The sequence below is a fragment of the Ornithorhynchus anatinus genome, chromosome 3 (assembly GCF_004115215.2).
Source record: "Ornithorhynchus anatinus isolate Pmale09 chromosome 3, mOrnAna1.pri.v4, whole genome shotgun sequence".
Lineage (NCBI taxonomy): Eukaryota > Metazoa > Chordata > Mammalia > Monotremata > Ornithorhynchidae > Ornithorhynchus > Ornithorhynchus anatinus.
The window spans coordinates 121,745,631-121,771,244 of NC_041730.1; the positions used below are offsets into that span (position 1 = coordinate 121,745,631).

At 44.4% G+C, this 25,614-nt stretch overlaps 1 protein-coding gene across 1 annotated transcript in view; it reads right to left on the reverse strand.

The window, feature by feature from the left end:
• The window catches only part of SORBS1 (sorbin and SH3 domain containing 1), a 257,482-nt gene that overhangs the window by 164,106 nt on the left and 67,762 nt on the right, over window positions 1-25,614 (reverse strand). The window contains exons 2-3 of the mRNA XM_039911578.1: window positions 14,458-14,507; window positions 5,528-5,691 (exon numbers count right to left, since the gene is read on the reverse strand). The gene's annotated coding sequence lies outside the window, so the exon portion shown is untranslated. The remainder of the gene's footprint in view (window positions 1-5,527; window positions 5,692-14,457; window positions 14,508-25,614) is intronic.

The following is a 25,614-nucleotide window of genomic DNA, read 5'->3' on the forward strand; positions in this document are numbered from 1 at the left end:
ACCTAGGAAATGACATTCTTCATTCCTAAATCCTCATTACTTGGAGAGAAGGGGGAGACGAGAAGGGTGGGGGCAAAGACAGATATAGAAGGTGAAAGGGAGCAGAGGAGGAAGAGGATAGGCAATTTTCAGCTTCCCAAGCAGCAGGAGTTCCCACTGCTGCCATCCCCACCATGATTATAATGGCTATGGTGGCGTTGGTTAAGCACTTACTCTGTGCCAGGGCACTCTGAGTGCTGAGATAATAATAATAATAATAATGATGATATTTAAGCGCTGGGGTAGATCCACGGTTATCAGGTTGCCCCACGTGAGGCTCACAGTCTTAATCCCCATTTTACAGATGAGGTAACTGAGGCACAGAGAAGTCAAGTGAGTTGTCCAAAGTCACACAGCTAGCAAGTGGCAGAGTTGGGATTAGAACCCACGACCTCCGACTCCCAAGCCCATGCTCTTTCCACTTACCCATGCTGCTTCTCTAGATAGATGCAAGCTTATCAGGTTGGACAGTTCATGTCCAATCCCACATAAGGCTCCAAGACTTAATCCCCATTTTTAATCTCCAGATGAGATAACTGAGGCACAGAGAAGTTAAGGAAGTTGCCCAAGGTCACGCAGCAGGCAAGCTGTGGAGCCAGGATCAGAATCTAGGTCCTTCTGACTCCCAGGCCTGAGCTTTATACATTAGGCCATGATGTTTCACTGGACCTGTTTGTCACGGTACTTCCATACAGTCAGATGTTTAGTAACCTCTCAATTATGTGGCTGTGGATTATCTGTGCCCTTCTTCCCATCAGGAGGGAGTGGGGAAGATAGTGTGCCCTACCTGAAATAGGCTCAGCTTTTGCCGTGAGAGCCACAGCATTAATCAGAACTCACATGGTGACCGCATTTAGTACAGTGATTGTCTGGGGTTTGGGAAGTCCAGCCTGGCTCAATGCTGCAGCTCTATGGCTCAGCATGTGCTTCCCAAGCACAGACGGAGACCTCATCCAAAGCCCAAACATCCAATTTACTTAGTGGACAGAGCACGGGCCTGCGAGTCAGAAGAACCTGGGTTCTAATCTCAGCTCTGCCTCACGTCTGCTGTGTGACCTTGGGCACGTCACTTAAAGTCTCTGTGCATCAGTTCTCTCATCTGTAAAATGGGGATGTAAACGTGAGACCCTTGTGGGACAGGGACTGTGCCCAACCTAATTAACTTGTATCTTACCCTGGTGCTTAGAACAGTGCTTGGCACATAGTAAGCACTTAACAAGTACCATAATTATTATTAAAGTTGGAAATCTCTCAGCCAGTGGCTTCAACTTCAGAGTGACAGGCAATTTGTTTGAATATATAATCCGCATTTGCCCTGCCTCCCTGAGCCAGAAGTTGAGTTGGATAATGGAGAGAGTTTTGTATCAACCTGTGCTGGTGATATTCACTGGAGGTTCAGTGGAATGGGTTGAATCCCTATTGCTTGGTCTGGAGAGTGTTAGAAGACATCGCCTAATATTTACTACATAAATAGTAGTTTTTACTAAGCAGTCACTGTAAGCTCCTTGTGGGCAGTAAATGCATCTGACAACTCTGTCGTAATGTGCTCTCCCAAGAGCTTAGTACAGTGTGCTGCACATAGTCATCGCTCCGTAAATATAACTGACTAATGCAATGCCCTGTATTAAGGTCATGGGAAGTACACAATCGCTGCCTCCATTAGCCTAAATTCTAATACGGGAGACTGAAATGAAAATATTTACAAATGGAATAGTCATGATAAATAATTGACCATACAGTTGAATAAATGTATATACAAAAGGGCTGGCGATGGATACAAACAACCTCATAAAGTCTACAGATGTCTGGTGGGTGTATCTCACTTGTGGTGGTGGGAATTAATTGGGGAAGGGTTGTTGAAGGATACGGGATTTTAGGAGGGCTTAGTATATGGTTTCTCAGGAAATCAGGATCCTCACTATCACAACCAATTAGAAAAGTACCCCACAATACAAAATAAAATTTTCCAGACGGAGCAAATTCCTCTCCAATTGTACAGTGAGAATCTCCCCATTATCAATCGTATTTATTGAGTGCGTACTGTAAGCAGAGCACTGTACAATGGAAGAGTACAGTGTAACAGAGTTGTTAGACATGTTCCCTGCCCACATATAACACTATAGTTTTAAGAGGCAATAGAATTTCTTCTCTGACTTGTAGTGGCAGGATAGAAGCCTCTTTGCCAACCTACCATTGTGATGCTGTCTGCATATTAATAATAGGTAGCGAATTCTTGGTTAGTAAAGTTTGCAAAGTACTCTAAGATCAAAAAACGCAAGCATCACAGCATCCACTTAGGTAGCTTACTGACTGTGTAGAGTATGTAAAGCCCTAGGGGATCCACTTAGCAATTCTTTGTCTATTCGGAGCCTTTTACCTAACAGAAGTACAAGCTTGTTGTTCTAAAATCAGCTATTTTCACGGAGGAGCCTGCGCGATGATCTAAAGATCTGTTCTAGTTTGTTCTTTCAAGACAAAAGTGCATGCAGCCAAAATCTTGCAGGATTAGAGGATAATGAGAATGGTTGTCCCAGGGTCGGATGCATTAATACCAAGGGTAACCTACTTTTCTGTCCAACGACTGCTCAAATTCCACCAACTGCTCAAGATACCCTTTTGGCCAAAGAAATACCTTGCTGTTAGTTGGGACGGAGGCCAAGCAGGGCACACCATCGAGGGGAAGAAAGGGCAGAAACTGGAAAAATCTGCCACCCAGGAGACTCTGCAAGGATATTCAGGATGTGGACTTACACGTGTATTTATAGTTTTCCTTAGCGGTTAGGTATAAATGTAAACTCCAATGCACAGTCACAGTATTCTGATTTCCCTATCTGCAATATTTTTATTTCTGTCTCCCCGTCGGAAGCTCCTTGAGGGCAGGGAATATGTCTCCTGTTTCTCTTCTACTTTCCCAAGCATTGAGTACAGTGCCCTGCACCAGTGGTTATTGAAATACCTTTACTACCGTTACAGCACAGCAATTTTGAGTTAATTATACAATTAAAACTTCCTGGCACATGGCAAGTGCTTGACAAATACCATAAAAAAATTATACAATTAAAATTGTTAGTGGACTATATTATATATTGCGCTATTACACTCCTGACATTTTAATGTGAAGGCATTAATATAACACATAGATTTTTCATTTCCCCGACTCAGTTCTTAAGGCCGAGTTCTAAAGCTGGAAATTGGACCTGTCTTCAGAGGAACCCGGAGGGGGAATACAATGGTTCCGGAAGACGGGGGCGGGACCACAGTTGCAACCGCAGAAGTGTTCTGGGTCGGGCGGTCCCTGGGGGACTGCTATATGACATTGTTACGTTGTGGCAACGTGCCAGAGTAAGTCCACGTGGCATCACGGGAGCCTGGGTGTCCGGTATCCACAACCTACGGAGGGGAGGGCTGAATTTGTTTCCTCCTGTCAGGTTGGCCAGTCTCAGCAAAGTCAAGACTAGAACCCAGGACTTTGATCTTAGTCAATCAGTGGTATTCAACGAATGCTAACTACGGGCAGAGCACTGTATTAAGTGCTTGTGCCAGCACAACATATGAGATAGTTCATTCATTCATTCAATAGTATTTATTGAGTGCTTACTATGTGCAGAGCACTGTACTAAGCGCTTGGAATGAACAAGTCGGCAACAGATAGAGACAGTCCCTGCCGTTTGACGGGCTTACAGTCTAATCGATGGTAGACACTCCCTGCCCACAAGAGCTGATGCTCTACAGAGGGAGATGGACATTCAAATAAATTACGGCTTTGGTGAGTAAGTGCTGTGGGGCGAATATCAAGTACTTAAAGGGTACAAGTCATGAGTTCAAATCCCAGCTCTGCCACTTGTCAGCTGTGTGACTGTGGGCAAGTCACTTCACTTCTCTGTGCCTCAGTTCCCTCCTCTGTAAAATGGGGATTAAGACTGTGAGCCCCATGTGGGACAACCTGATTCCCCTGTGTCTACCCCAGCGCTTAGAACAGTGCTCTGCACATAGTAAGCGCTTAACAAATACCAACATTATTACTATTATTATTATTAAATCCAAATGCAAGGGTGACACAGAAGGGAAAGAGAGACTGAGGAATGAGGGCTTAGTCGGGGAAAGATGGAAGGAGATGTGATTTTAATAAGGCTTTGAAGGTGGATTTTTTTTTTAAACTCCTAAGGCTAGTGTTCATTTCCACCAGACTCTCTGGGTGGAGGCATCACTAGGTTTTCTTTCAGAAACTGGACCAGGTTTGGGAAGGATTTACTATTTTAATGCTCAAAAGTAACTAAATGCCTACTGAACCATAAGGGCATTACCAAATATGAAACAAAATCCCTGCACCCTCGAGGAGGTACAATCTAATGTCTGGATGATGGGCTTGTGGGATAGACTATTAAATTTTAAATTACCTTAAGTTAGATAAGATTGGCAAGAAGATAGGAATAGAATTGTAAGTAACCTTGACCAATTAAGCAATGCCCTTTAGTGCACAGAGTAGATCTCACATAATCGCATCTTTCAGAGGTTAGTTTACATAAATGCATTATTTATTTGTGGGTTTTGGCACAACTGTGCTTACTGACCATTTTTCTTCAAGCTTCAAAAACTGCCTGTGGGTAATCTCGTTGAAATGCAGTTCTTGAGGGGAAAAGGTTTCCCTTGGCAATAGCTCCCTTCCCCCCCCCCTTTTTTTTTTTTTAACAAGTCTTATCAAATATTCGTAATTCTAGAAAGACTGAGGCCAAGGGTAATGCTAGCTTCTAGCCTTGTTTCTGGGTTTAACAGATCAGAAGGCTTTATTTCCTCTCCTTTCAGTGAACTACATCATACTTACATTACAAAGTGCTTGTTTAATTTTCTGCCCTTGTCATTTACTCATATGCTGAATTGAATTTCTTAGGTAAATACAGATTTGTGGAGAATTTAACCAACACCCATACACATTAAAGTATTCCTCAGTTTCCTCTGAAGAGGAAATTTGATCTGCCAAAATATATTTTATATCATATTTGTGAATGTATTTTTTCCTTTTGGTCTATTGATTTGATTGACACAAATAAAAGAGATCAAGTGCATTTGATGTCATCCTTAGAAAGTCTAAACTATATCAATTAGTGGTATTATGCATGGTGTGTAGAGTAATGTAGTAAGCACTTGGGAGAATACAATTCAAAATAATTAGTAGGTATGATCTCTGCCCTCAAGGAACTTACTTACAATCTTTTGGGCGAGACAGACATTAAATTAAAAGGAGAGAAAATGGGAGAGTATGTACCTAAGTGCTGGGGAGACAGGGTGAATATCAAGTGCTCAGTGAATATCAAGTGCTTAATATCAAGCCAAGTTGCACCCATGACACAGAAGGGAGATACAGTAGGGGAAATGAGGATTTCATTGGGAAAATTAGGCAAACTTCCCTTTAATAGGTCTCAATTTTTTTTTTTTTGAGATTTTCAAAAAGTAAAGATGGAGCTACAGAGAAGAAATACAAGTTGCTCACCTATAAGCTTCTTTCCTCAGTACTGGGCAGAACACCAGATTGGACCAGCAGAGACCAGAATCCCCCAGTGCAGGGAAGGCAACACTTGAGTCTGACACGTTAGGCCACTTGATCACCCTTCCGCCTTTCGTCTGATCTGGTGGCTTCCTCTTTTTGGTGAATATCTGTTGTAGTAGAAAGCGCAAGAAGTCTAGGAGGTTCTAGTCCCAGCTTGGGCCTTAGCCTCCTACGAGGCCTTAGGCAAGTCTCAATCTCTCTGACCTCAGCTTCCTCATCTGTAAAATGGGGACGATAATAATACCTGCCTTTCCCTACCTCACAAGAATGTTGAGAGGAGAAAAATCAGACAAGTAAAAGGGAAAGTGCTTTAGAAAATAAAACTACTAGGTATTCAAGGTAGTTCCAAAATCTAAGAGATGCTTCATTATAACTTGAACGCTAGTGATCAACAGAAGTCCAAGAAAAAAAAAATTCAAAAAACACTTTAAGGATCAAGAGTAAATACCAACACTATTGGTGGGGAAAAATAAGGGGACCTTTGAGGTAATTGAAGATGAAAGCCATTTTCCCAGATGGTATTTTTGACCATTAACAGAATGCCAGTTTAAGGGTAGTCCAACAATACGTTTCTTAAAACGAACAGTGGTGGATTTCCCAATAGGTCTCCATAAGTCCTGGACTCAGGCAACAAATTTGTGAAGAGGGGAGAGTAATTTTTTTTAAAGAATTTTTTTAAAATACCAAAACATTTCTTTTTCTTCTGCCATTATCCCTCTACAAAATCCACAAGGAAACTACAACTAAATTAGCAATGCAAGGGAATTCCTTATTAGGCCATGGAAATCCAGAAACGAGCTTACCTTAGGAGCAGGATGACTGGATCATCGGGTGGTCATCAGTCCAGTTTTAGATGGACAGTGTAGTTTTCAGCTGGTCTGGCCCCAGTCTAGGTTGTTTCTATAACTGATATTTTGATTTTTCAGCCCCCAGTGACTCTGAAGCCAGAAGCCAGAGAGTGGGGGTGAAGAGTTCCCCTGAAAAAAACCCTCTAGGTCCTGTGGCTTTCCACAAAGAACTTTGTCGGGTGATCCCAAGATGTCATTAAGCTCTATAAACTGCATGAGTTACATAACATGCATTTATTACTTTCAGGTCAGCAAAGGGCCACCCTAATCAATAAGTCAATCAATGGAATTTATTGAGAGCCTACTGTTTGCAGAGCACTGTACTAAGTGTTTGGGAGTGTACAATACAAGAAAGTTGGTAGACGTGTTCCCTGCCCACGAAGAGCTTAAAGTTTAGAGAGGGAAATCGCCACTAACATAAATATTACCCTAACTGCCACAGGTGCAAGATTGAGCAGGCTTTAATTTTTTCCTTTAAGTGATGTACGATGGAAGAAAAAGTTTCGGTGGTGCTCGATTTGAAAAACAAAGGAGCGAGAGAGTGGTGCTTTGATCGAATGTTTGTCATCGGTCTCCAAAGACATCAATCGTCGATTCCTTTCCAGGAAGGAAAGCAATGTATTGTGCTGTGTAAATTTCAATGTTCGAAATAAACAGATTTTATAAAAGACAAAGTTGTATAACTCAAAACCTGGGTCCATCAATGGGCTGAGTGCCTGGCCTACTGGACAGAGCAAGGGCCTGGGAATCAGAGCACCTGGGTTCTAATCCTAGCTCTATCGACCTTCTGTGTGACCTTGGGCAAGTGACAGCTTCCCAGTGCCTCAGTTTTCTCATCTGTAAAGTGGTGTTTCAATAACCATTCTTCCACCCACTGACTGTGAACCCCATGTAGGACAGAGATGTGTCCAATCTGAATACCTTGCCTCCAACCCAGCATTTAATACTGTGCTTGGCAGACACTAAGTGCTTAAATGCCATCATTTGAATTTTTATTTTGACCCACAAGTGGCAAAATGAATGTGCCTTCACCAGGAACAGATTACACATATCCATATCTTTATCTAAATTTAGGATGACGCCAATAGCCAGTTTGAGAAAGAGAGCCTGCCCCCCTCTTTATATATTTGGGAACCTCACGCTTCTCAAACCCATGCCACAAGAACTATGACTCATGTTGCAAAGATGACTAAAAGTAGCAGGAGAGATAGAAATGATCTGAGCTCTCATGCTGGGACACATTACACTGCACTGCATCTTCCCCAAGAATGTAGGCAGCCAACAATTTCTGTAGCCTCTTGAAGGTCTCTCAGATATTAATAATGGCGGTACTTGTTAATCATTTACTTTGTGCCAGGCACTGTAGTAAGCGCTGGAGTGGATACAATCAAATCGGGCTGGACACAGTCCCATGTGGAATCTCCATTTTACAGATGAGGGAACTGAGGCACAGAGAAGGGAAGTGACTTGCCCAAGGTCACAGAGCAGAGAAGCGATGGAGCCGGGATTAGAACCTAGGTCCTTTTCTGACTCCTAGATCCGTGCTCTACCCACTAGGCCAAGCTGCTTCCCAGATGACCTTCTGATCACACTGAGGACTCTCTTCCCAGTTCCTCCCACTGAGAACTTAAATTTTGTATTTGTGACCAGAGAGGGGTGGAGGAGGGGGGTGGAGGGGAACAGAATGCTATGCACACAATCAATAAGTACCCTTGATTGACTAATTAAATGGTAGCTGACTAGCTACTTCTAGCAGGTATTTCTCACGAAACAAAATTCGCTTTAGTTGGGAAGGAGAAGATATCATTTAATGTTGAAAAATGAGTTTTCTAGCCCTCCCATCAGTTATCTAGTTAACGTCTGACCAGGTTTGTGTGTTGAGTGTTGGGCTGTCAGTCTCCTGGACTGCTCCCTGTAGCACTTGGGGGAATCTGAGTAAAGCGCTCAGCCAGACTGTAAGCTTATTGTGGCAGGGAGAGTGTCTGCTTATTGCTGCACTGTATTCATTCAATAGTATTTATTGAGCGCTTACTATGTGCAGAGCACTGTACTAAGCGCTTGGAATGAACAAGTCGGCAACAGATCTGTACTCTGTACTGTACTCTCCCAAGCGCTTAATACAGTACTCCGCACACAGTAAACGCTCAATAAATATGATTAAATGAATGAGTTACTGTCCACCAAAGAAACTGTCATGATCTCCTAACTCCTCCCCTGTCCCTGAAAGGGGAAAATGTGGATCTATTTTCATCAAAAATTACGGTATTGAAAATTGAAAAATCTTCTCTAGAATGAAAGCTCATTGCAGGCAGGGAACACACTACCACTTCTGTTGCATTGTAGTCTCCCAAGCGCTTGCTTTGTACAGTGCTCTGCACACAATGAGCGCTCAATAAATACCAAAGTGATTGATTCTGATGGGTTTGGAAAAAGTCACTGAAATTGAGTGCTAAAATTGGCACAAATTACAAGACAGATTTCAGTGTAATTAGGAAATTCCCTTCCTGCCAATTAGGCTGAATAGAGCCATCTGAGTCTTCAGGAGTGCAGAGAACAGGAGGTACCAAAACCCCAGAGAAGCAACGTGGCTCAGTGGAAAGACCGTGGGCTTGGGAGTCTGAGGTCACAGGTTCTAATCCTGCCTCCTCCACCTGTCAGCTGTGTGACTTTGAGCAAGTCACTTCACTTCTTGGTGCTTCACTGACCTCATCTGTAAAATGGGGATGAAGACTGTGAGCCTCAAGTGGGACAACCTGATTACCCTGTATCTACCCCAGCGCTTAGAACAGTGCTTGGTACACAGTAAGCACTTAAAACATACCAACATTATTATTATGTCTGCATTCGATGATCCCCACACTCTCCCATCAAATAGCAAGATCTGCTCTCTGCTTCCCTGGTGGGGTCGCCTACTGCATTCTTATATGTTCCCTGTGAAGTGCCCTTCCCAGAGGTTTGGAGTGGTTGGTGACTGGTGAGTGAGGTAGCTATGAGAGTTTAGCACAGTGGATTGCACCGTGTAAATGTTCAACCCAACAACTTTCCTTGGAATTCTGAATGAGGGTGAGTATGTCAAGGAAAGGAGGGATGGAAAGGACCTTGGAGCAAAAACCTCTTATCCTAATCTTCTCCACTCTACTTACAGGCCCAAGGGCTCTCCACCGACTTCCAGGGGCAGAAAAAGGCAGAAAGGGGATGGTATATCGAAGGACACAGGCAGTTAACATGTAACAGATTTGGAGAGAAACACGTGCCCTGTGTTTTATTAGATGAACACACACACAACCTTTTTTCCCTCATTTCCCCATTCACTTTCTCTTCTTATGGACTCACATATTACTTTCAAATCAATCGTGCTTACTGTGTGCAGAGTACTGTACTATGCATTTGGGAGAGTACAACTGAGTTGGTAGACATGTTACTTTCACAACTTCTCATTTCCTCTACACACACGTGCACGCTCAAATGCACACCCCTTCTCTCATTCACCGTCATGAAGACATTCCTGTTAGTCTCAGTCTCCCACTTATCTGCATACGTGAGTGGCCAGCAAGTACCCAACAAGTCGACGATCCAACAGTTGATGTTTCAACCATCAGTCAACGTGTTAAGTGTCGGCTGATCCAGTCACTGAACACTCCATCAATCCCCAAACTTTAACCTATGCTCAGAGGGTCTGGGAGGGATTGCTGACAGCTGTGACATTTAACAATGAAACACACTCAGTTCTGCCGTAACGCATGTTCTTGTTACAAGTCTTGGCTAGAAGGCCGCTGGGGAATTGGAGAATGTTCACCCAACAGCGGGCATCTAAGCGGATGGAATAATATTTGTTGTCAGAAGAAATAGCCATGCTCACCGTTGTATCAGTGGCCAAGACGTGACTACTAGAATGTAAGTCTTATTTAATTCAGAGTTAAAGACCATAACCCCTGGGTTGAAAGAACTCACTTTATGCTTGCGAATAGCATAAAGTAACAAGCATTGAAAAATATGCTATTGGTAAGAATAAAGTGAGCTCTTTCAACCCAGGGGTTATGGTCTTTAACTCTGAATTAAGTAATTCTTCCATGACTTGTTACTTAAAAACATGCCTATGCCCAGTTGCACACGATTCTGATGGTGAGTGCTACTCCATGTTTGTGGCCAAAAGGAAGGATGAGCCCCCATAATCCTTTTCAAACCCCGGGAGGACCTCAATCCTCCACACAGGATTTGGCCTGAGCCAAATAGTTAGATGATCCCCAGAGATCCCAGGTCCAGCTTCCAACCCGGCTTCCTAAGTAGGAAGAGTTGGCCGGGATTTCTGCCGCAGCTGAACCAGCTCCAGCCACCACAGCTCTGGTTTTTACATAGAGCCTTCCTGCAAGTTCAGAGAATAAAATAGGAGGAATGGACTAAACAGGCCTGCAACAACTTTAAATCGGTGTGGGGATAGGGAAACTCTAGATCTGGGAGCCAAAAGCCCCAGGGTCTCACACCTAACAGCCCAGATTAAACAGAGATGCAGGTTTCCAGGAGCTGGGAATCGCAATTCTGTTCTCCAGACACAGAAACACTGTCCTTTGGTTTGTAGCTGCAGCTGCTATTTGCAGAGCTTGGGGCTTTATTATTTTTTAAATATTTTGACAAGTACAGGACATACTTAAAAATGGACATAGAACGGTTTCTCTGTGCCTGGGCGCCTCTGAATCTGTGTGCTCTACTGTGTGCGTGTGACCCAGTGTTACAGAGAGGCCTTGTGCGCAGACACGTACTGAACTTACCTTCTGGCCCATTCTTCCACCTTCCTCTTTAGATGTGGCTTGAGCTGAGCCACGATTTGTCCTCCTCTCCAGCTACCCACCCACCATCCCTGCCGCTCAGTATACCAGCATCTCAGAATAACCTCCCACTGGCCATGGGGGTTTGAACAATTAACTGAGGTTTTATTAACCAGAGTAAACATCAAAAGCTTTCCCCTTTAGATCTGAACCAGTCTTCCTTTGACAAAGAGGGTAATGGCATGTAGACTGCTTAGGAAGAACCTTTTGTTAAGGTCTAGATTCCTCAAGACTTGGGGGAGAAGATTCAACTGGGTCATGAGGGGATCGTGCTAATGAGATGGCTTTATACATGCTTCTGCTGAATGCATGGTAGCTGGGGGGGAGGGCCCAGGGAAACAGACGTGTGCTGGAGACACTTGATATTCACCTCACCCTCAGCCCCACAGCACTTAGGTACATAGCCATGGTTTTAATGTCTGTCTCCCACTCCAGACTAAGTTCCCTATGGGAAGGGACTGTGTCTACCATCTCTTTTGTATTGGATTCTCCCAAGAACTTAACACAGTGCTTTGCCTACAGTAAGCACTCAGTAAATATCACTGATCAGTTGATGTTTGAGATTCTTTTGTCTCTCTTCTCCTCACCTCCATTACAGGTACAGGGCTTGCCTGGTGCTAAAGGAGTGTGGCAGAGGATAGCACAGGTTTCAAAGCTGCCTACAGGCCCAAACTCCTATCATCTGGTTCTGCTTCTACAATGCCAAATTCTGCGGGCATCGGGGTAGTGAGGAGGCTGTGATGCTGTTAACTCAGCAAAGTCAAAACCAGCACTGCCTCTGTAGACTTGACTTTTTAACAGTATTTGTTAAATGTTTACTATGCACCAGGTACTGTTCTAAGTACTGGGGTAAATACAAGGTAATCAGGTTGGATACAGTCCCTGTCCCACATTGGGATCACAGTCTCAATTCCCATTTTGCAAATGAGGTAACAGGCACAGAGAAGTAAGTGACTTGCCCAAAGTCACACAGCAGACAAGTGGAGGAGCCAAGACTAGAACCCGGGTCCTTCAGACTCCTGGGCCATTGCTCTAACCACGGTCTATTCTTCACTCCGCTGCCCGGCTCATCTTCCCGCAGAAACGATCTGGGCCTGTCACTCCCCTTCTTAAACAACTCCAGTGGTTGCCTATCGACCTCCGCTCCAAACAAAAACTCCTCACTCTAGGCTTCAAGGCTCTCCATCACCTTGCCCCTTCCTACCTCTCCTCCCTTCTCTCTTTCTACCGCCCACCCTGCACGCTCCGCTCCTCTGCCGCCCACCTCCTCACCGTCCCTCGGTCTCGCCTATCCCGCCGTCGACCCCCGGGTCACGTCCTCCCGCGGTCCTGGAACGCCCTCCCTCCTCACCTCCGCCAAACTGATTCTCTTTCCCTCTTCAAAACCTTACTTAAAAATCACCTCCTCCAAGAGGCGTTCCCAGACTGAGCTCCTCTTCCCCCTCTACTCCCTCTGCCATCCCCCCTTTACCTCTTCGCAGCTAAAGCCTCATTTTCCCCTTTTCCCTCTGCTCCTCCACCTCTCCCTTCCCATCCCCACGGCACTGTACTCGTCCGCTCAACTGTATATATTTTCGTTACCCTATTTATTTTGTTAATGAATTGTACATCGCCTCGATTCTATTTAGTTGCCATTGTTTTTACGAGATGTTCTTCCCCTCGACGCTGTTTATTGCCATTGTTCTTGTCTGTCCGTCTCCCCCGATTAGACTGTAAGCCCGTCAAACGGCAGGGACTGTCTCTATCTGTTGCCGACTTGTTCATCCCAAGCGCTTAGTACAGTGCTCTGCACATAGTAAGCGCTCAATAAATACTATTGAATGAATGAATAGGCCATGCACTTCTCTTATGACTTAGGGCATAGAAGGCAAACCACTTGGCCACCTAAGTCAGTCTGCCAGCATCCAAAAAGGATAACTGATGAACTTTCATTAGAAACAAAAAGCAAGGAAGAGACCTGTGTGGATCAAAACTTTTCAGCTGGCTCCACCCAAGCTGAGGCCCATGGCTATGGAGTCCAAGTTCAGCCCAACACCCAACTGGCCATCAAGAGGACACGACCTCACATTTCCAGAGGGCACAGGGCAGCGGCCACACTAGGTTTTCACACACTTCTCGGTTGCCCATGAGGCTTGGCACCATGGCCTCCCAACATTTCCAAGTTCTAAAATGGAGGTCCACTATCAATCATATTTATTGAGTGTTTACTGTGTGTAGAGCACTGCACTAAGCATTTGAGAGATTAACATTATAAAGGAGTGGATAGATATGATTCCCTGCTGAATTGTAATTTCCAAGAGCTTAATACAGTGCTCTGCACACAGTAAGCGCTCAATAAATATGACTGAATGAATGAATGCCACGATGAGCTTAAAGTCTAGAGTCCACAAGCTAAACTGCCCCTGCCCAATCCTGTCTTACCTGCTTTCTGAATGGCCAGACCTGATCTGTGAGCCAAGCCCAGCTAATCCAAGACTTCCCAGACCTCCAATGCAAGATTCCATTTGAATTAATCCAGTTCTGGGCCAGGAGGATTTTTTTTTCCCATCCCATGACAGCTATTAGCCATTATTGTTATCCCAAGACAGCGATGAGAAGCAGCATGGCTTAGTGAATACAGCATGAGCATGGGAAATGAATAGAGCATGAGCATGGGAATCAGAAGGACCTGGACTCTAATCCCGGCTCTGGCACGTGTCTGCTGCGTGACCTTGGGAAAGTCGCTTAACTTCTCTGGGCCTCATCTGTAAAATGTAACTTAACTCATCTGTAAAATGTGGGTCAGGGACTGTATCCAACCTGATTAAATTTTATCTACTCTGGTACTTAAAGTGCTTGGTACATAGTAAGTACTTTACAAGTACCATAATTATTATTATTAGTAGTAGTAGTAGTAGAATTAAGGAGCAAACAATTCCCCAACCATATCAACTCTTGAGGCCAATAGCCTAAGGGCTTGTTGCTAAAAATATATAAAAGCACCAGATAATGCAAAGAAATGTTGTTTGACACATTGATTCTAAAACCATAAGTATCCAATCAGTAATCAACTGAGTGTAACAAATAAAGACTTATGAATCGAATTAAATTGGAATCATTTATAATGAGGAAAGCTTTGGCCATTCACTGTTTTTTTTAATCAAGAAACTTACAAAAGGTCCAATGGAAAGACAGTAGAGCAAATCAGGGATAGGCAACATACCTCAGAGAAAAACGTTTGCAGCAGGTCTGGGAGGCGACAGAGGGTGTTCACTAGAAAAGAAAAGAAATCAACCTTCAGAAAACCAACAGTGCTAACAGGTAGGAACAACATACAGACACCGAACTGAAACAAAAGATACTCTGTCAGCTGAGTGACCAAACAGACAGACACCACAATCAATCGTATTTATTGAGCGCTTTACTGTGTGCAGAGCACTGTACTAAGCATTTGGGAAAGTGTAATACAACAGAGTTGGTAGACACATTCCCTGCCCACAACGAGCTTCATGCCCTATAAAACAGGTCAGTCATCACAGCTAGCCCAACTTCTTTACACAGAGACGGTATTTTTAAAATAGCATATAAAATTAGTCACCATTTGCCTATGAATCGGCTTGGAGAAGCAACGAGTGTCGGAGGCTCACCCGATGAAACTGAAGGAGGCATCATCTCTGTTTATGACTGAGCAGAGAAAGATGGGATGCCAAGTTTCCTGCAACACCCAGTTCAAACTCTGAAATCTGGAGGACTGAATGTCCCACAGCCACTCTCTGAAGATGATTTTAATTCCTGCTTATTGCCAACTTAGATTAGATCTGATTTGGAAGATCAAAATGTATTGTCCCAGCCCCAAATAGCACTACACACCCATAGATTCTTTTGTAGCTCCCTTACATGTATTTGTGGATTTTTTTCTACTTAGTCTTATTTTAAAAGCAACATTTTCAGCACCTAAAAATGCCAGAGTTAGTGAACTAGAGGTACGTGCTGAAGCAAACTTGACTGGCACACCAAGTGCTCTAATGCTATTTTTACACCTACATGCTACATTAGTTTCCAAACTGAATTACCCAGGAACAGCTGTAACTACATGATATTAATATCTGAGCTGTAGCAAACACACAACTAAATGGGGACCAAAGAATTAGAGCGTCAGGACCTTGGGAGCGGGAGGACACAGGGGATGTACAATGGTTGAAACTGTGGCCAAGGGGATGTCATGTGCCCTCTGCTGCTCACTAAAACTGGTCTTCACTCAGAACTCCATCTTTTTACTCGTCAACATTCAGGAGGGGATCCAGTAGGAAATCAAGTGGATCCTCTAGACTGCAAGCTCACTGTGGGCAGGAAACGAGTCTGCCAACTCCGTTGTATTGTACTCTCCCAAGTGCTTAGTACCATACTCTGCACATAAAAAGTGCTCAACAAATACCACTGATAATGATATTCAGGAGGCAAACAGTCAAGGCTGAGATGGCAACAGAGAAGCACCTTCTTGTACCACTTTCTTGTGCCATTTGCACAGTTCGAGAAAGCTGATTCTGTACTCTGTAAAAGGACTTCTCATCTGCTTCCTCTTCCTAAATGGTCCAAGTCCAAGGGAATAAGAATTTCAATCCACTGCCCCTCCAAAGACTCAACAAGATATTCGGCTAGCCACACTGGTGCCATTTGGTATTTTCATTTCAAAGGAATCATCATCTATCAGAAGGAGGGAGGCTTAGTGCATAGTTCTAATCCCAGCTTCACCACTTACCTGCTCTGTGACCTTGGACAAGTCACTTAACTTCTCTGGGTCTCAGTTACTTCATTTGTAAAATGGGGATTAAGAGTTTGAGTCCCATGTGGGACAGAAACTGTTCAATTTGATTAACTTGTATCTGCCCCAGTGCCTGGCACATAGTAAGCACTTAACAAGTATTACTATTATTATTACTAACAATAATAATTAAACAAACTGATACCTTCCCCTCCAATTTGGTAAATACAGACAAGATTGGGAAAGTAACTGGGGCACTGGGGACTCTTCGTGATTAGCCACAGACACTTTGGTCAGAACTTAAAACAGGGGATTGTTTCACCCATACATTGCAGGAGATTTCACCTTTCTCTGCCAGTGATGTTGACATGGATATGAGGAACCTAGGTGTGGGAAAGGAAATTGATAAACCCAAGACTCCGAGATCATTTGGAACTAATAGAAGGAGCGTAGGAAGGAGGGTTTAGAGTCTCAATTCACCTGATCCCAGCTGCAATATGGTAGAATCATTCACATGTTTGGAGTATACAACTGAAAAGGCCAGGTTATCTAGGAAGAGCTGCTCAAGAAAGTTAATAGAATCTTTATCTCTGGGGACACTTGAGGATAGGCAGATATTTTGTGGTTTGCTATCCACCTTGGGGGCAAGGGGATAGAGACAAACAACTTTTGAGGTCTCTTCCAGATCTACATTAATCTAATTTTCTGAGGGAGAAGGAGAAAGGGGAGAGAGGGTCACATTGGGAATATCTGCGTACATAACTGAAAAAAGATCTGGGGCTCAAAGTAAATCCCAAACCGAATATGAGTCGGCAATATAGAGCTGCTGTGAAAATAGAATAATTTTAGATGCAAAAACAGGCATGATTTGGTCTCACCCTTTCCCTTTCCTCCTCCTCATAAAGATAATAATAATAATAATAACGCTAATTAAGCACTTACTATGTGCCAGATACTGCACTAAGTGCTGGGACGGATACAAGCAAATCGAGTTGGACACAGTCCCTGTCCCATGTGGGGCTCACAGTCCCAATCCCCATTTTACAGATGAGGTAATTGAGGCACAAAAAAGTGAAGTGGCTTGCCCAAGCCCACACAGCAGGCAAGTGGTGGAACTGGGAATAGAATCCGTGAACTTCCAACTCCCAGTCCCGTGCTCTATCCACTACACCACATCACCTTCTCTCACTCTTCCTCTCCAGGAGCTGGGTTTGGCCCAGCGTTCTAGTTGGTGGAGATCTAACTGCAGCACCGAGGTCTCCTCTGCAACCCCTAGTGACAACCTACCGGGGTGGGAGGGTTTCTCCTCTCCTCCCCCACCCAATCCCCCAAAAACATTATCTCCACCATCCAGTTCTGGTCAATGATACGACAATGATGAATGAGATAGAACAAAACAAAGATCAAGAAATGCTAAACAATAAAATTGCACTTTCACAGATGCTGGGGGTGTCTCATCTCTATATCATTTACCCATGACCCAGAACCCCCAAATTACCAGAAGACTGGGATGACTCTCCTTTCTCCACCAGTGCTAGAGAGAAGCCCCAGCTGTATGGGAGCAGAGAGAGGCAAGCTCATTGCGGCAGGGAATGTGTCTGTTTATTGTTATATTGTACTTTCCCAAACACCTAGTACAGTGCTCTGCACACAGTAAACACTCAATAAATGTGACTGAATGGAGAGTTAAAACTTTAGAACTCTGGCACCTGGAGTCTTTTGCCACTCCTTGCCCTGGGGGTTGTGCAGAAACAACAAGGGAGTAAAAGAATGCTGGAAAGTTATAGCAATTTTTCCACTTATAAGTGTTTACTTTCAGAGGTACAATGCTGGATGACTGTCTCACAAATTGAAGTGCATTTGTAAGTATAGAAATATGCATTTTATGTCTATGAATATACAGCTATTTATTAAACAAGATATTATATATGCATAAGGCTATATATTTGTCTTTTGGAATTTTCACTCTCTTAAATCCACCACATCCCTCCACATTTTCACAATTCTACAAAAACTTTCTCCAAAAACCACTTATCTTCCTGTTCTTGAGGTCCATCAGCCACCTTATCATGCCTCACTCATCAGTTGAGCAGCTTTACTTGGTTTTGACCATTTGCACCTATGCTCTTCAATCAGTCATATTTACTGAGCACTTACTGTGTACTGTACTACATGCTTGGGAGAGTACAACCTCGCCCACTCACCAACTTGGTCACACCCTCGATCTCATCATCTCTCACTGCTGCACTATCTCCACCCTCACCAACTCTGAAATCCCTCTCTTGGACCATAACCTTCTCACACTCTCTACCCTTGCAAATCTGTATTACTCCCCCACAGACACCTCGGGTCTCTTGATCCCATCCATCTCTCCCAAAGCATCTCACCCCACCTTGCCTCCCTATCCTCTCTTCCCACTCTCGACGATCAGGTTACCGCTCTCAACTCCACCCTCTCTACTCATCTCAACTCGCTCGCTCCCCTTTCCCTCGGACCGCTCTCGCTCCACTGACCCACAGCCCTGGATCTCTGCCTCTGTCTGCCTCCTTCGCTCTTATGCTCGAGCTGCTGAACGCTGTTGGCGAAGGTCCCCTTCCCCTCCTCACCCCACCCTCTGTTCCTCCCCCTTCACCTCTTCCCCTCCCCTCAGCACTGTACTCATTTGTAGATATTATTTATTACCCTATTTATTCTGTTAATGAGATGTACATCCCCTTGATTCTATTTATCATGATAATGTTGTCTTGTTTTTGTTTTGGTCTGTTTTGCTTTGCTGCCTGTCTCCCCCGATTAGACTGTGAGTCCATCACTGGGCAGGGATTGTCACTGTCTGTTGCCAAATTGTACATGCCAAGTGCTTAGTACAGTACTCTTCACATAGTAAACACTCAGTAAATACTATTGAATGAATATAACAGAGTTGGTAGTCACGTTATAAGCACAACAAGCTTATAATCAAGATGGGGGTTTCTTACTGCTTTACCTGTAAGAGTTTCTGTCAGCCTTTCACCCCCACTACATTCAAAGTTCCTTGACAGCAAGGGGAAGTGAATTTTACTTAAATTATATGTTCGCAGGTGCCTAATGCATCTCTCTGTACATATTAACACCGTACTACTTTGCTGATAGCTATAATTTTCTGTTGATACTTGTCAATTTCAGGTACTTTTCCATTTTCAGGTTTCTTTTCCCCTTTAGTTAGGATTCATTCTAAATTTTGAATTTTATTTCCTTTAGATAGTGTGCCCCAGAAGACTAGGGAGCAGATCTGAATCACTGTCTGTGAATAGCTCCTCTCCTTAGTTCAATGTAGGGGCTTAACTAATGGCATTAATTAAATTTACACTTAATGCAGTCAGTATTAACATCCCCCAATTTCTTCTCTAAAGCCTACACATTTCTGTTCAAATATCTTCTTTCCCTCCTCTTTGGTGGAGGAAATATCTAAATTAATATAAATTAATAAATTCCAGCTTTCTAAGGGCTGTGGGGATGAGGGTGGGGTGAATAAAAGGTACAAATCCAAGTACAAAATAGATTCTGTCATCTTTGAGTCTTTTAACAGTAGTGTACTTTGTTAGATTTTTTTTTTTTTAGATAGGGATCATGGAGTTAACTGCCTTGTACTCTCCCCACCCAAACCCTGTCCTCTGACTTTCTCATCACTGTGGATGGCACCACCATCCTTCCTGTCTCGAAAGCCCACAACCTTGGCATTATCCTTAACTCCTCTTTCTCATTCAATTCAAATAGTCAATCTATCACTAAATCCTGCCAGTTCAACCTTCACAACATCGCTAAAATCCACCCTTTCCTCTCCATCCAAAAATTACTACCACGTTAATCCAAGCATTTATTCTTTGCTGCCTTGATTACTGTATCAGCCTCCTTGCTGATCTCCCTGGCTCCTGTCTCGCCCCACTCCGGTCCATACTTCACTCTGTGGCCCATATTTTTCTAAGATGATGTTCAGGCCATATTTCCCTACTTCTCAAGAAACTATAATGGATGCCCATCCACCTCAGCAACAGAAACTTCTTACCATTGGCTTCAAATCAATGAATCACCTTGCCCCTTCCTCCCTCATTACTCTCCTACTACAACCCAGCCCATATACTTTGCTACTCTAATGTCGAGCTACTCACTGCACCTTGATCTAGTCTAACTCACCACTGACCTCTCGCCCATATCCTGCCTCTGGACTGGAATGGCTTCCCTCTTTCTAGCTGACAGATGATTATTCTCCCCACCTTCAAAGCCTTCCTGAAGGCACATTTACCCCAAAAGGCCTTCCTAAGTCCTCTTTTCCTTTTCTTCCACTCCCTTTCTGCATTGCCCTAACTTGCTCCCTTTGTTCATCCCCCCTCCCGGACCCATAGCACTATGTACATATCTGTAATTTTATTTATTTAACTACCTTGGCTGTCAGGATAAAGCAAGATCGCAGTTCAGACTGCCAACACACGCACAGCAGCGCTTCTGCTGAGATAACTGCTCGATTTAGTCGGAAGGGAACTTAGATAGAATCCAGGACCGGTTTTCCGTCTGGCTCTACCGTTGATCTACGCAAGTCACTCAGCCGCTCTGTGCCTTGATTTCCTCATCCACAAAACAGGGATGGCAATATCTGCTCCTCTTTTCCACAGAGAAGTCTGTGAATACCAGTGAGAGCATTACTGGAAAAAATATAAAGAAATCTATAAATTCTAGATAATACTGCAATAACCAAAAAGGGGGGTGGTCCTCACTACTAACAGCAGCACAGAGCACCATTCGCAGAGGTCCCCCCAACCAAACAATCCAAACAGCATATTGGGGGAAGTCCTTGAAAACCTAGGATGAAAATGGTCATAACTAATCTCAGCTCAGATCATCAGCTGTCTCAGGTAATCAGTTTTCAGATAATTGGCTCTTCACAGCCTTTCACTGGGCTTCAAGTGCCCTGGCAATCCCCTTGCCAAATGGCTGTCAGATCTGAAGCTATTCCTGAAAAAGGGGCATTAAGAGCGGCTAAATTAATGGACAAGGTCTTGCTGAATGCAATGGGGAGGGAGTCCTTAAAAAGACATCCTTCTCCTGGGTGTCTGTCACTACATTAAGAGGCTAATGCATCTGGGAATGGAGACTGTGCATGCCTGACTCAAAGGCCAGGGAGGAAAATCTGCCAATCCGGGGACGGATAGTCTAGAGGACAAGAATAAGGCATTCATTCACTCATTCGATCATTTATTGAGCATTTACTTTGTGTAAAGCACTGTACTAAGCACTTGGGAGAATGATACAATACACATTCCACGCCCACAAAGAGCTCATGTGGAGCAGAAACTGGTGCCCTTGTTTGCTCCTTGAAAAGTTCTAAGTCTATGACCCAAGTCAAGCAGTATAATAATAATAATAATGATAATGTTGGTATTTGTTTAAGCTCTACGTGCAGAGCACTGTTCTAAGCGCTGGGGTAGATACGAGGTCAGCAGGTTGTCCCACATGAGGCTCAGTCTTCATCCCCATTTTGCAGATGAGGTAACTGAAGCACAGAGAAGTTAACTGACTTGCCCACAGTCACACAGCTGCCAAGTGGCAGAGCAGCATTCGAACCCATGACCTCTGACACCCAAGCCCGGGCTCTTTCCACTGAGCCACAAGTATCCTATAGATAATTCAGAAAAAAGGCTGAAATTAAGAGAAAGACAGGTGGGTTCACATCACAATAAAGCTCACGATTGCAGACTGAGTTGCTGGATTGCTCCTAGAATTAGGAGGCAGTGGAAAGGCTGAAGGGGTTATAGATATAGTAATAATAATAATAATGTTGGTATATGTTATGTGCTTACGATATGCCAAGCACTGTTCCAAGCACCACGGTAGATACAAGGTCATAACAATAATAATAATGTTGGTATTCACAGAGCCTCATGTGGGACAACCTGCTGACCTTGTATCTACCCCAACGCTTACAACAGTGCTCTGCACATAGTAAGCATTTAACAACAACAACAGTGCAGAGCACTTTTCTAAGTGCTGGGGTAGATACAGGGTAATCAGGTTGTCCCACGTGAGGCTCACAGTTTTAGTCCCCATTTTACAGATGAGGTAACTGAGGCACAGAGAAGTTCAGTGCCTTACCAATAGTCACACAGCTAAGTGGCAGAGCCGGGATTCAAACCCGTGACCTCTGACTCCCAAGCCTGTGCTCTTTCCACTGAGCTACACTGGTTGTACCACATGGGGCTCACAGTCAATCCCCATTTTACAGATGAGGTAACTAAGGCACAGAGAAGTTAAGTCACTTGCCCACGGTTGCACAGCTGACAAGTGGCGGAGCTGGGATTAAAACCCACGACCCGACTCTCAAGCCTGTGTTTTTTCCACTAAGCCAAGCTGCTTCTCTATGTGCACCTGTGCTATGGGGCAGAGGACTAGGGGTGGGGAGGCTTAGTACCCAAGAGTTCAGATGATGCAAGAGTGCTTAAATGGCAGTAGGGGAAGAGAAAAGGCAGAAAGAGGAAGGATTAATCAGGGGAGGCTTTCTGGTAGAGATGGCAGGGAGCTTGTCAGCTAATTCTTTTGCACTGTACTCTCCCAAGTGCTTAGTACAATGTTCTGCACACAGTAAGCACTCAATAAATACCATGATTGATGTGATTCGAGTAGTGCTTTGGGGAGAGCAATGGTTTACCGATATGAAGAGGAAGAGAGCGCCAGACAGAAGGGAGGTCAGGAGCAAGAGGTCAGTAGCAAGAAAAAAGCAAAAGGCACAATGAATAGGTTAACTTAAGAGGAGCACAGTGGGAAAGCTGAAGTGTAGTATGAGAGGAGAGAGAGTTAAGACTGAGTATTTTAAAGCCTATGGTCTCAAAGTGCAAAATAACTTGGAGCCATATGTGAGGGAGTTCTTTGGAATAGCTACAATCAGTTGAGAAGAGAGATAACTCTAATAAGGTAGAAACAGATACAGTGAAATATCTGCTAGACCCTGGAAAGTACACTCCTTGTAGGCAGGGAATGTGTCTACCAGCTCTGCTGTATTGTACTCTCCCAAGAGCTTATCGCAGTGCTCTGCACACAGTAAGCACTCAATACTCCTAGAACCAGTCGTCTACACTTGCTGCCTTGAATTCCTCAACTCCAACTCTCTCCTGGACCCCCTCCAATCTGGCTTCCGTCCCCTCCACTCTACCGAGACTGCTCTCTCTAAGGTCACCCATGACCTCCTTCTTGCCAAATCCAATGGCTCCTACTCTATTCTGATCCTCCTTGACCTCTCTGCTGCCTTTGACACTGTCGACCATCCCCTTCTCCTCCACACCTTATCTCACCTTGGCTCCACGGACTCCGTCCTCTCCCGGTTCTCCTATCTTTCTGGCCGTTCATTCTCGGTCTCCTTTGCGGGCTCCTCCCCTCACTCCCATCCACTGACTGTAGGGGTTCCTCAAGGGTCAGTTCTTAGCCTTCTTCTGTTCTCCATCTATGCTCACTCCCTTGGTGAACTCATCCGCTTCCACGGCTTCAACTATCATCTCTCTGCAGATGACACCCAAATCTACATCTCCTCCCCTGTTCGCTCCTCCTCCCTTCAGGCTCGTATCTCCTCCTGCCTCCAGGACGTCTCCACCTGGTTGTCTGCCCGCCACCTAAAACTCAACATCTCCAAAACTGAGCTCCCTATCTTCCCTCCCAAACCCTATCCTCTTCCTGACTTCCCTGTCACTGTGGACGGCACGTCCATCCTTCCCGTCTCACAGGCCCGCAACCTTGGTGTCATCCTTGACTCAGCTCTCTCATTCACCCCACATAGCCAATCCGTCACCAACACCTGCCGGTCTCCCCTTTACAATATCGCCAAGATCCACCCTTTCCTCTCCATCCAAATGACTATCGTGCTGGTACAAGCTCTCATAATATCCTGGCTGGATTATTGTGTAAGCCTTCTCTCATCTCCCTTCCTCCCGTCTCTCCCTGCTCCAGTCTATTCTTCATTCCACTGCCTGGATCATCTTCCTGCAGAAATGCTCTGGGCATGTCACTCCCCTCCTTAAAAACCTCCAGTGGTTGCCTATCAACCTCCGCACGAAACAAAAACTCCTCACTCCTGGCTTCAAGGCTCTCCATCACCTTGCCCCCTCCTACCTCACCTCCCTTCTCTCCTTCGACTGCCCACCCCAGACGCTCCACTCCTCTGCCACTCACCTCCTCACTGTCCCCCGTTCATGCCTATCCCACCGTCGACTTCTGGCCCCTGTCCTATCGCTGTCCTGGAATGCCTTTCCTCCTCTGGCAAACTAACTCTCTTCCCCTCTTCAAAGCCCTTCTGAGAGCTCACCTCCTCCAAGAGGTCTTCCCAGACTGAGCTACCCCATTTCCCTCTGGTCCCTCTGCACCCCCTCTGCCCTTCCCCCCTTGACCTTCCCTCAGCTAAGCCCCCTTTCCCTCTGCTCCTTTCCCTCCCTTCCCCTCCCCTCAGCACTGCGCTCATTTGTATATATTTTTATTACCCTATTTATTTTGTTAATGAGGGGTACTTCCCCTTGATTCTATTTATCATGATTATGTTGCCTTGTTTTTGTTTCGTTCTGTTTTGGTATGCCGTCTGTCTCCCCCGATTAGACTGTGAGCCCATCATTGTCTCTATCTGTTGCTGAATTGTACATTCCAAGTGCTTAGTACAGTGCTCTGCACATAGTAAGCGCTCAATAAATACTATTGAATGAATGAATGAATGAATAAATAAGACTGATCTGCTATCTGAACTGACTGATTGGCACAGTTTGGATAATTCAACCAAAAAAAAAAAAAACCCCTGCAATTTGGATAACTGAAGAGAATGGGGCAAGTGCCTTTTAGGGCTAGTTAAAGGAAATTTTGTTCAGTTTATCTAAACTAATTGGGACTGAGGCTATTTAGATAATTGAAAGTTCACATAGTCTGCTTCCAACTGTAAACACATTCCAGCTATGACAGATGACTTGATTACACCAGAAGACTCAAAGGAAGCAATAAATAAGCTCCTGAATTAGACTTCTCCACAGCAGTCAAGACTTAGATTTACAAATGGAAGCATTTTATCAGTATGCATACCACACTAACAGTTCCAAGCAGGGCTAGAAACTCCAATCGCTGAGCTGGGGTTAAAGACACAAGATAATATGCTCTCCCCAAATGCTCACACCCAACAGCTTGAGAGTTTGAGCCACATCATAAGTCTTCCCACTGCCTACCAGCAGCTGACAGTCACTGCAGAGAGAACAAATGCACGATTTGTCCCCACGGCATCTAGAGCACGGGCAAAATTAATGTAATCCCTGATCTCCAACTGAAGGTAGGAGCTCTCTGGGAGAGACCCGGAATTTCCATGGAAGTCAGGAAGAGCAGGGCTACCCAGCTCTGAATAGGCAATTGGTGACAGAAGCAGTCAATAGGGTATTTTCCAGGTCTCAGACCCTTTGCCTACCATCTCCCAATTTTTGAGTTTTTGCCCAATACCAGGAGAAAGGAACTACTGGTCCCTTTGTCTTTTTATGATGACAGTTATAACAGGGGCTTACATTAGATTATAACCAACCCCATGTGAAACAGGGATTGGGTCCAACCTAATTAATGTGTACCTACCCCAGAGCTTAG